This window comes from Talpa occidentalis, unplaced genomic scaffold (assembly GCF_014898055.3).
Source record: "Talpa occidentalis isolate TD23 unplaced genomic scaffold, MPIMG_talOcc4v2.1 talOcc4.2, whole genome shotgun sequence".
Taxonomy (NCBI): domain Eukaryota; kingdom Metazoa; phylum Chordata; class Mammalia; order Eulipotyphla; family Talpidae; genus Talpa; species Talpa occidentalis.
In genome coordinates this window covers 87950157-87962883 of record NW_023602073.1, presented here as the reverse complement: position 1 = coordinate 87962883, position 12727 = coordinate 87950157, and the positions used below count along the sequence as shown (strand labels likewise).

Below are 12727 nucleotides of genomic sequence, written 5' to 3'. Positions count from 1 at the left end.
TTTTTAACCAGAGTCCAGACTATTAAAAACAATTATAACATTATACAGTTTATAGAGTCAAGGCCAAAATACAGAGATATAGGACTCCTGGGAAAAGAAGTTAAAACACGCACAACAGTATAAGGTACTACCTTTACTTTACTTGTATTTAGAATTATTACATTTTAGTTTTTAATCTCTGCATGTAAGACACCATAATAGTTGTTTATTATTTTTTTAGAATGCACAACTTAGACACATTTTTAATTAAAAAAATTTTTTTTTTAGTTGAGATGACATTAAACTTTAGTCTCCTTATAATAAGGAACAAAATGTAAACCTGAAAGTTCAGTAAATGGTTAGCAAATTTTTATTATTAAACTTAGCAAAACCTTAGTTTAGTTTTAGTTTTTCCTTAGAACTGGAATTTTAAGTCAACTTCACAGTTGCCACTGTAACAATTTTATATACTAAGTCTTTTTTCTTAGGCAAGCACTAGATATGTTACAGGGCAGGGAGAGGGGCAGCCCAGACCCCCAAACCTGCCTGTTTTATATAGGTTCTGCCATCAGCTGCATCAACACAAAACATACAAGACTTTAATGGGAAGGAACTTTAATACAATTAGGAGACAATACAGGAAAGGCAAATAATTTAGTTTCTAAATTAAGCACCCAAAGTGGGTAAAATTCTGTCCCCTCGTGGGTAAAACTCCGTCCAAATGGGATTGGCCCAAGCCAGGACCCAAAGCCTGCCACAAGTTTAAGGCCTCTTCCAGAGAGGACCCACAGGAAAGGGTTAGAAACAACCAGACAAGCTCGGAAGGAAAAGAGCAAAATTAAAATCAATATAAAAGTTGCCATTGTCTCCTCCCCACGGGTCTCACCCACATCTGTGTTACCTAGTCCACAACCAAAAGGCAAGCGCAGTTTTTTCATGTGTCTCTAGGCTCCATGGGCCTCCTCCAGGTCTCCTTTTGGATTTTTTTTTTTTTTTAATTCTGCTTTCTTCCTCCCTTTCTTGGGTTGGGCAGGGAACCTGGAATTTCCCCCTTTCCTGGGGACCACCCTGTTACAGATAGATTGACAAAAGCAAGAAAGAAAAGGAAAAAAAATAGACAGCTAATACTATATACATTTTTTTTAGTAACTTGTCCATATGGCTTTAGATGTTACCTTGAATTTTGCAAAGAAGTCTAGTCCTTTACTGGGAGAATATATTGTTTTTTTCCAAGGGGAAAAGACAAGTAGATTAGTCTTCCTGGAACAAGATCTTATTAAGAGAAGTTTAGATAAAAGCCTAGAAGTAAGTTTGTTTGTTAGCATAGGCCAGGTTAATTATTATTTTTTTCGTACAGCACAAGTAAACATATTTAAACAAAGCAAAGCACCAATTTTTTTTAACACTTAAACCTTAAGGCATGTATGCTTTAAACCATTAAATTTTGAATTAGCTTTTGTTTACTACAATTTTAGATCGCAATTTTAAAATTTAGGATTTTTTTTTTTTTTATAGGCGCCATTTACAATTAATTTTCCGGAGGCAAAAATCAAGAACAAAGAGATCTCTTAATTTTTATTTGAATTTTTTTTTTTTTTGCCACATGCACTAATTTTAAGAAACAGTTATTTTTACCAATATTTGCAAAAACACTGAGAAACTACAATTTAGTAAACTTCAGTTTTTTTTTTTTTTTTTTTTTTTTTTTAAGGTGGACAAAGGGACAGACTAATTTTCCCACAGCTGGAAGGCAGCAGAGATATACCAGTGATCTCAACACTGGAGAAAATGTCCAGGCAGCTGCTTGTTGAGATCAGAGGCAGCGTTTCTTACCAGCCAGCTGTGGTGACTTTTTAGTCCCCAGTATTTTACTTTTTGCCTTGACTGTGTCCAAAGACAGTGGAGTAGGCATTGCCTGACCCATGGTTACGAACACACAAACGCAACAAAGACAACAAACACCAGGAACAAAACAAAATTAGTTTGTTTTTTTTTTTTTTTGAACTTTCCCCAAAAGGGGGACCTGCCCCAGTGCTGCCCCACAAGGGGTACGGATAACCAATTAGAGGTCCCTGGGTAGAGACAAACACCAAAGTTTTAAGAATAACAAACACACTAAACGAACCAAAAAACAAATTTTTCAAATGGGCCCCATACAAATGCTACCCCAGTGCTGCCCCACAGGGGATAGCCATTCAGGTGGTCCGGGGACGTCTCCCCTGGTCCACGCCAAGACACCTACCAGCGCATCCACTTAAGCGTCTGGCTACCAAAATTACAGGTTTGCAAACAATTCCACAGGTACTGAGCACAAAAAATACAAATACAGGTACTCAGTACTTCTACAGGTTTGCAAACAATTCTACAGGTACTGAGCACAAAAAATACAAATACAGGTACTCAATACTACAGGTCTGCAGACTCAAACTTCACCACTCACCTGCGCGCTTTAATGGCTCCCTTCAGCCGTTTGGTGGTTGGGGTCTGTGCTAGCCGATCCCGGACGAGCCCCCAAATGTTGTGCCCAAGATCAGCAGACTCGGCGAGCATAGCCTCCAAGAATCCAAAGACAGCTGATGCAAACGCAAAAGGGAGTTTATTACGGGCTCGAGACCGGGCCCTCGACACGCACCGATGCAACGGCAGAGGTCGAGAGCCCCGAACAGAGGAAGCAGGGGTATCTTATTGGGTCGCGAGTGACGCGAACTTTGCAAGAAGCTGGCAATTACTCATTGGCTACTACAAAGGCATTTTGGCGCGCGCGGTTAGTTTCAAACTGATTGGACAGTTAGAGATGCTGTCCCATTTATGGATAGGACTGCCCTCATTGGTGGCTGGGGTGGTCTGCTTTTTCGTCACCAAGTGGAGTGAGGGTTGTGACTGCTGAAACTATCTCCGGAATGCGGCTGGACAAGGACTAACATAGCAAGGTGGAGGATATACAAAATGGCGAAACCTCGGCTAAGCTTGGTTCCACAATGTCCTTATCAAAAAGAAAAGGCATAAAAAAGTGCTGCTTGCAAGACACAGAAACAATCTAAGCCCAAAAACAGCACCTCCTTGGTGGCACAAGGATTAAAGATTCAACGTTAGCAAGCTATCACCAGCCACTGAGGCACAAGTTTGATCCCCATCCAGCCAGGGAGCTAACCCACAGGGTGCAGCAGACCTCTCCTATCTCACCTGCTGATCTCCTCAGCACTGTATTTCAGTAGATCTGCCTGTTCTGCTCCCCCCTCTGTCTCTGGTGAATCTTCTCACCCCACCCCTGCACCTCTGGCCTGCACCCCAGTTCTTGTATGCATAAATAAATAAAAATAAATCTTTTAAAAAAAATCTAAGTCCAAAAACAGATGAAGGGATCAAGAAGATATAGTGGAATATACACAATGGAATACCACTCAGCAATCATAAAGATAAAGTCATGCTATTTGCAGCAACATGGATGGAACTGGAAGGGATTATACTAAGTGAAATAAGCCAAAATTAGAAAGATTAATCTTGGATGGTGTCACTTATATATGAAATACAGAGAAAACAAAGCATCAAAGACAAACATTAAAACCAACCCAAAGGAAGCAACATTAACATGAAAAGATATCTGTACTCTTATGTCCATAGCAGCACTCTTTATAATATACAAGTCATAAAACAAAGTGTCTAGGGGTGCCGCGGACCAGCACAGCAGTAGACGATGAGGCCACCTCAGGGTTGAGAGAAGCGTGCAGGGTGGTCAGGGCGTCGGCAAAAGAAATGACAAACAGACACACTTCAAGAGTGAAAATCTGAGTGTAATTTTCTTTGAGTTTGTGACCAGTATATATATGTTTTCCAAAAGCACAGGAATGAATATCAAAGAAATTAGCTTGCTCATGGGCTCAGTCTATCACCATCAGGGAGGTGATCTACATAACAAACAATGACCATTGTAGAAGAAAGGAGGAAGTTTAGAAAGACAGATAAGGGATTAAAGTTTGTAGTTCTAGAAAGACTGGAAAAGATTTTTAGCATTCTTGTAGTGGTTCTTGGTGGTCGTTATCTTTTGATAAGCTTCTGCCTTTTCAGGGAACTTCCGCTGCACTTCCTCTGCTTCAGGCTGTTCTCCCCCCCCACCCCCCCACCCCCCCACCCCCACCCCCGCGCTCTGGTTGCCCAGCCGGATCTAGGGACCATGGCGAAAGCCATTCCTAAAGATCACTGCAGGGGGAGGTGCAGCAGGTAGGGTTTTGCTGTTCTTCCCCTGCGTGCTGGTTGCCCAGCCGGACCTAGGGCCGGTTAGCCCTAAAGGTCACTGCAGGGGGAGGTGCAGCATAGGGGCCTCCCTGGTGGCACAAGGGATAAAGCACCACACTGTGAAGCAATCATCAGCCTCTGCAGCACGAGTTCAATACCCAGCCGGCCAGAGAGAAACCCACATGGTGAGGCAGACTTCTCCTGTATTGCCTGCTGCTGCCCTCAGCAGTGTATTTCAGTCAATTTGCCCATTCTGTTCCCTGCTCTGTCTCTGGTGGATCCTCTCACCCCCAGCATCTCTGGCCTGTGCATGCATAAATAAATAATCTTTAAAAAAAATGTGTCTAATGTCCATTGATGGATGAAGTTTTGATATATATCTATATACATACCATAAAAATGAAAATATCCTACTGTTTGCAACATGAATGGACCTTAAATGCATTTACTAAAGGAAATAAATGACATGATATATGTACATTAAACTATCATGACTTAAAATTATACAGTGATGTATGTCAATTATTTTTCAATAAAACTGGAGAAAAAAACAGAAAAATTTATGTGACACTATGTTTATCTTACCTAATACCAGAAATATTAATCTTTGTGAAACAGCCCAGATAAAATAACATGTTAAAGAAAGGTACATTAAGATTATTTCAAAAGAAACTTAATTATACTCAAGGAAGGAAAAAAGCAGAGTGGTAGCAAATATACTAATTGAAGAGTGGGATGTGAGTATGTAGATGCTACAGTATATGGTTTAAGACATGTAAACTGTCAAAAAGAGTCAGAGTTAAATATATATATATATATATATAAAATACTGTGAAATAGAAAAAAATATATCTTTACATTGTTTTATCTAGCAACACACTTGTTTTATCCTCAGTGGAGATGAATTTGTCATTTTTTTTTTTTTTTTATCATTGATAGGAAGCATAGTTTGTAGTGAGCATGAACTCTGAACTAAGATTACCTGGATTTAGTCTTGTCCTTTAGTGATTGAACAAAGGTAAATTTTTTTAATTTTAAAATTTCAATTTCCTTAATATACAAATTGCTGATGATAATAATTGTACTTATATTAAATGATATATTATTCACATATAGCACCTCAGATAGTTTGTACCACACTGTTTTAAATAGAGCTATTATTATTATTAACTGAATTCCTGCTTTCCTTGCATTGTGATTGTTTTTAGCAACTCCAAATATAAAAACAAATAGATTACTGTACTTCTTATTGCTGTGGTTTTTTTTCTGCTCATAAACAGAGTATAAGAAGCTACTATCCATAAGAAAATGCTCAATTCTTTTCATCCTTAGTAACAAGAATTCACAAGTAAATTTGGATCTCCCAAAGGAATATGACTTTCCCAGTAAGCTTCCACACCCTTTGCTACACATTGTGACCCAAAAAATCACACGGAAAGCAATTGCCTTTGAGCACATCTTTTCCAAATAGGGTTTATTATGGAAAGTTGCAGTAGAGATTTAAAAGATCACAAGTACCTCGAATAACCTCCTTACTTCAGTGTGTCCTCAAAATGTAAATTTTAAAGGCTGTGTTGAGATTATCTAAATCCAGTTTTCATTCAGATAGAAGTTTGATAAACCAACTGTATCATATTTTTTTAATATAACAAACTGCCAGGGAATCAGAAAGAAAATAGAGTTATGATATGGTAAAAACAAATTTTATATATTATTTCCCACTCCATTTTCTTTGTCAGGTATTTATTTGTGTGGAAACTTCAACCAAGGCTGTTTAAACTGCAAATCTGAAAAATGAACACAATAATAAGTAACAATATCTATAGTTTATCAATGTATTACTCTTTCTATGGACTTTGCAAACTTTCTTTTATAAATCTCACATCAATTATATGTGATAAATATTCTTATTTTATTTACCTCCAGTAACAAATCACAGAAGTTAATTAGCATTCCCAATAACAGGCACATAGGCATCTGAAGTAGTAAAACTATGGCATTTGAAGTTAGTATAACTAACTCATTTCTAATATCCCTTTACTGAGTCACTTTCTGTTCTCAGTTTCATTTTTCCCACTTAAAGCAGATGCCCCTGCACTTCCCTATACACACTGAGATAGGTAACTTTTTTTCTCTGTGTCATTCCAACTTTTTTTTTTACTTTATTTACTTTTTATTTATTTTTTTGAAGGTTAACAAAAGGTTTATTTACAAGGGAAGGGGAATGAGGAAATGGACAACTCAGAGAGAAAAGAAGGAGATAAATTCTTAAATGTGTCCTATCCATTCTGCCAACCTGGAATCCCAAATGACCAGCCAAGACCAAACCTTCCTGACCAAGAGCACCAGCCAAGTGTGCCCAACCCCACTAACATGGCTAGTTTTTATTTACAAACAGAGAAAATGGCTGCTTAACTCTGCCCTTAGGTCCTCGCAACTTCCCTTTGGGGATCCTGGGATTTGTAGTTCCCAGTGTCTTGATGGAGTGGGGGTGGCATCCACAAAGCCTGTATGTAATTAGCTCAGGACATCCTTTCCCCCTAACAATTCTCCCCTTTCACTTTTTGCCACCATTTCCATGGTGTTGAAGATCAAATGTATGGATGCTGGGGTACCGGCTCAGATGAAAATTTTTCTCAGGGTTCCCATTGGAAAGCAAACCAGTCTCTCCAGGTATTGTCCATTGTGGAAAGCAAAAGTCTTCCATTCCTGGGAAATAGTTTATCAGTCCAAGCTGGGAAAAAAAAAAAAAAAAGGCATCTGGAAGCATAAGCATTAGCCAAAACAAAACAGCAAATATATCAAATCACAGGAAAAATATTAAAATTGATTCAACTTATGCAAAAACAGGTTCTCTCAACCTTGATCCCAAATTGTTTCAACAATGTAGCAAAAGTTTGCAAACCAAATCTACTTTTAAACCATATTACCTATTTTTGCATAAAATCACAGGGCAGAATAACTAAACAGCAATTTTAGCTGGCTTTGTTGGAATACTCCATAAAGGATCAGAGCGAACTCTTGACAACTAATCCATGTAGGCTTCAAGAACAAAGTTGGTCTCATCAGACTCCATCTGGGCTTCCTCTTCTAGAGGGTACCAGGGCTTTTTATTTTTCCAGGTTGTCCAGTCCTGCCCATGGAGGCAGCTTCCTCACCTCCCTTGGAGGTCTCTGGAACCTATGGACAAAGCATCAGGTTCTCCTCTTCTTGGTTCAGCTCTGTTTCAACTTCCTGGAAGATTCCATTCAAAGCCACACAATGACACTCATGTCCAATTGTTTGAGTTTAAGCAGACAAAATCCCTATGGAAGTTATGGGAAAATAGACTCTGAGATAAGTAGTAAAATAATACTACCACTATTTTCATTCTGTGTTGGTATCAAGGGGAGAGAAAATGTGCACACAAGTTTGCTTTGCTGGGAAAAATAAAAACAAAAACAAAAACAACATTGCTGCAAATCCTGGTGACTCAAAAGAAGAAAACTTTGTGGACTCAGAACAAAATGCAAAAAAAAAAAAAAAAAATTACCAGTATTATGTCAAAGAAAACTTAGTAAAAATCAGGTGTGTTTCCAGGTCTAGTCAGTTCTTTGTAGGAAATTTTTACTCTCAACAGTTCCATCAATAGAAATCTGTTGAGGTCTTTTCTCCCTATTTTCTCCAGAAACAATTTCTGTACTATACAATACTGCAAGGCAACATTCACCATTGACAATTTACGTACATATCAGGTATTCAGAGTTTGTGTACATGTTTTAGAAAATCAATGTGAACATTTCTGTACATGTCAAAGTGTTACCTTTTCCCAAGTGACAATGCTTCCCTTCTAGTTTTACTCTACTAGGTAAGCCAAATAGGACAAATTCATCTAATGCCTTTCCCAAGAGGAAAGGGAGAAATTTTGTGGAGTGTCTCAGGAGCTCTACTGAGATTCCACCAACTTTCCTTCTATCAACCAAATGACAGACTACCAAATTTTTACTTGAATTTAGATTTCTGGGAAGTTTTGCCATAAATATCAGAAAACAGCAGAAACAACAACATTCAATCTCTATGAAGGCACCGGCTTAGTTCAGTATTAGAATGTTGACAATCAAAACATAACCTTTATTTTTTTTCTTTTTCTTTTTCCTTCTGGCTTGACTTTATTTTTTTTTTTTCATCTTTTTTCGTTATTTTTTTTTATTTTTTTACATCATTGTTCATTTTTAAGCAATATTTGCTTCCCCCCACCGCCGCAGGAATAGGCCCCATAGAGTTTTCTTCACCAATGCACCCGTGCACCATCACCTCAGCCCCCTGTGCTCCTCTCTTCCTCCCTTTGATTCCTCTCCCTCCTCCTCCCCTGCAGTATGTCTCTGATTATAATTGTCTGTTTTTGCTTTGTTGTGTTTTGTACTATTATTATTTTTTTACACTGATGTCTTATTTGGTTCCCCTATATTCCTGCTATAAGTGAAACCATCTGATATTTTTCTTTTTCCTTCTGGCTCACTTCACTGAGCATAATTCCTTCTAGTTCCATCCACGTTGCAGCGAATGGCATGAGTTTATCTTTTTTGGTTGCTGAATAATATTCCATTGTGTATATTGCCACATCAAAACCTGGAAACAACCCAAATGCCCAAAAATAGATGACTGGAACAAGAAGATGTGGCCGATAGGTAACTTTTATCTGGTTCAGAAAACCTAAATCAAATCAGACTTCCCAATGATCCACCTTCAGGGCTAAGTGAAACTCAGCTGTATTTCATCACAACCTACAAGAGTTACTACACCTAAAACCAAATCCCTGTGTATTTTACAAGGTAGCCAGCTTTCATTTATGAATTATTGTCCTAAAAATTCAGGAGGCCATTAACAAGGCAATTAAATGATACTTGGGATCAATAAATTACAATTTGGGGAGCACAAATTCAAGCAGAAATCCAAAATTGTGTCTCCAGGAGGGACAAAAATTGGAGTTTTTCACATAGAAAGATGATGTACTAAAGGATAAGGTAACAGAGATGAGGTAATGGTCAGATGGAGGGGGTCACAGATTAAAAGTAGGTAAAAGTTCTCTTTTGTCAGCCTTTCAAACAGGGTATTCTCCATGAGGGTTTTGGAATGCTGGTCATTTGCGCCAGTCCAAGGGCCTGGCTCAGTTAAAAAAGACAGTAAACCATTTTTTGTTTCTTGTTTTCTACAGTGGTTCCTCTGATCCCATTTTAAAAATGACTCCAGTTATATTAACTTTTCACAATACTCCATTCCAAACAACTTTATATAAAGAACTATTCATTTGATTCCACTGATACTGTCTTATTATGGCACAAGGAATTCACATCAAAAATGGAAAGTCTTTTTACCCTGGATTTACATTAAACAAAGCAATAACTATATACTGCTCCTATTGTTAAGTTGGATCCAGAAACATGCAGTTTCTACTTGCACTGTTGAAGGAGTTGTGATATCCTGGAAAAGACACTGGATTTAAAGTCGGGGCACCTGGGATTTTATCTGTATTCTACCATTTATTGCACTGTGACCCTGGGAAGATCACTTTACCTCTCTGTAATAAAAAGGCTTTGGGAAAGATGACCTCAAAAATTCCTTTCTTCCCTGAAATTCTAATTGTGCCCCAAACAGTATCATTAATTTTCAATTTGTTTCAAATTCCTGAGTTGTCTCTTTATCCTTCTGCACAACCTCTACATTTTCCATTATCTTTTAGAGACAAGAAAAAGTATTGCCACAATTGCTTTAAAAAAAAAAAAAGTCAAGGCCTCCCTGGTGGTGCAGGTGGTTGAATGCAGTGCTGTGATGCTGTCCGAAGCCTCTGCAGTGCTGATTGGATCCCTGGCCACCGCCTGTACCCCGGTTCTTGTATAAATAAATAAATCTTTAAAAAATAATAAACGAATAAAATTTTTTAAGTCACATGTGACCATCTTAAGAAAAAATGATAAATGTATAATGTTGATTGCATATAAAATTCAAGTGTATTCCATTTGCTATAAATCTAAGTGTACTGATATAACACAAGAATGAGGCTGCCTTATTTGTTCCTGTCATATATAATATGAAAAAATAGGTTACTAGTGGAAGCTGAAAACCCTGTATTCATTTCTTGATGACCCATACTAGGAAACTGATTGGACACCTTCAAAGTGCACGCAAAACACTGGGCAAACAATAAAGGAACTGCAATTAAGGAACTCAGTCTCTTGAGGAACACAGAGTGATTAACAAGCATTACAGTGCAGCATGTGTTTTAATGGGGAGAAGAAGAGAGCACTGGTGCTGTAGGAAACATGGGGTGACCAGCAGACTCAGGGGGCAGAGGGAATTGGAGAAAGCTTTTGGAACAGGCAATGCCAAAACAGATTTCTGATAAGACTAATCAAGGTATGGCAAGAAGGGCAGTGTTTTGGAGTACAAGTGCCCAGTTCCAGGCCTAATAGGACCTGATGTACCTGGATGTGTAGCAAAAAGTATCTATTGGTAAATTTAAGTTGCTATCTTTTTGAAGTAAACAATACTCATACACACACCCCATTTTTGAATTCATATCTCTAACAAATGTTACTAAAATGAGCTGTGCCAGTAGATTAATAACACCTGAATGTTCATTTTCTTACCTACTACTTAGCTCCAAAAGTTATTTCCAATTGTTTACTGTGAAAAGATCCTTGGACCCATGTATACTCATCAAAAATGACTGCATTCTTATTTATTGAATTCTTACCTGTTCCTTTTGCTCTTATTAGACTGAAAATCAGAAGCTTTTGTTTGCAAATGATATTTCATTCTTAGAATGAAAACTGAATTTCTGATACCATACTTGAGATAAACAAAATTCTTTGTCCCAGTGATTTCACTATCTTATTATCTTTTAGAAATACTATCCTGTTGAGGATTGCCTTTTATACTATCTAGTATCTTACCCAGATAAACAATTTTGAAAATGCCAGCTGGGGTGAATGTTTGTTTTCATGGTAAACTCATCAGGAACTTATTGCACCCATCATCTCCATGTTTTTTATTTTAAATCCATCCTCAAGAAATTCTCTCCTTTTTGTTTGTTTCTCCTTTTGGTAGGGGATATTAATGGAACAGATACAGCAAGCATGAGAACGTATTTGGAAGAGCTAAAATTTCATTTATATATTGTTCCTATCCTAACACTTCATAGAGTTGCCATGTCTCCGTGCATTATTAAAGGCATCCTCTGACATCCATAATATTCTTTTCCTGCTTTGCACAATGTGTTCCCTGTTGTGCAGCTTTACTTCAGCATCTCTATAGATGAGAGGAATAAAAAACAGGAAATGCTCATGGAAATATTTTTGCATGTGTCCTAGAATTTAAAAGAATCAAGAATATTCTGGAAATGACTTTTTAAAAAAATCTGTTGGAAATATTAATATTTTAGCATGTTGTGCCAAATAGGTGTTCTTTTAAAATTGCTAATTTCAATTTGAAGTATTTTGATGGAGCAAAACATTCCAAAATAATTTCAGATATGAAGCAAGAAAGTCACTCAGGTTTTTTATTTAAAAAAAGTAAGAAATAGCAGTGCAGGTTGAAGAAGCTTGTAAGAGAAAGCTGTGGAATTAAGGATGATTTTATTCATCTGTTGATTATATCAATTCTTGTCTGAATGTCTTTAGAATATGAGTAATAAGGCAGAAATATTTGATGAGAATGGCAAGGGAGTATGGAATACCTTTCTTGAAATCTTGAAATCCAATTCTGCTTTAAGCTTCAGGCACATATATCATCTTTTTTTTTTTTTTACTGATTATAGTCCTTTATTCATTATTTCTTTTTTTTTTTTTTTAATCTTAAATTTTATTTTTATATTCCCCCATACAATTGCAAACGCCCCATTCTGACCCCAATCCTTCCCCTCCCGCCCCCCACCCCCCAAAAAGTGTCTCTGGTTCATAGTTTTTTGTTGATTTTGATTTTCACTTTCTTATATTCATTTTCCTGGTCCCTTATTTAAGTTTTCTAGATTCCTGCTATGAGTGAGACCATCCGGTATTTTTCTTTTTCTTTTTGGCTTATTTCGCTGAGCATGATCCCTTCCAGCGCCATCCATGTTGCTGCAAATTGCATGTGTTTATCTTTTTTGAATGCTGAGTAATATTCCATGGTATATATGTACCACATCTTCTTGATCCAGTCATCTACTTTTGGGCATTTGGGTTGTTTCCAAAGCTTAGCTATTGTAAACAGTGCTGCTATAAACATAGGGGTGCAGGTGCTCTTTGGAATTGATGTTTCTGTGTCCTTTGGGTAAATACCTAGGAGTGGAATTGCTGGATCATATGGAAGCTCTATGTTTAGTAGGTCCAGAAATCTCCACACAGCTCTCCATAGTGGTTGGACCAGTTTGCACTCCCACCAACAGTGCAGAAGAGTTCCTTTTTCTCCACATCCTCGCCAACATTTGTTGTTGCTAGTTTTTTTAATATGTGCCATTCTCACTGGTGTGAGATGGTATCTCATGGTAGTTTTGATT

The 12727-nt window shown here is 37.5% G+C and overlaps 1 protein-coding gene across 6 annotated transcripts in view; it reads right to left on the bottom strand.

Annotated features, from left to right (window-relative positions):
- Window positions 1–12727, bottom strand: part of MEI4 (meiotic double-stranded break formation protein 4) — a 262395-nt gene that overhangs the window by 165230 nt on the left and 84438 nt on the right. The window contains exon 6 of one of the 6 annotated variants that reach the window (XR_005127057.2): window positions 5681–6946. The exons of the other annotated variants lie outside the window; for them this stretch is intronic. The gene's annotated coding sequence lies outside the window, so the exon portion shown is untranslated. Of the gene's footprint in view, window positions 1–5680; window positions 6947–12727 lie in introns of those variants that run through there. 6 annotated transcript variants of the gene reach the window in all.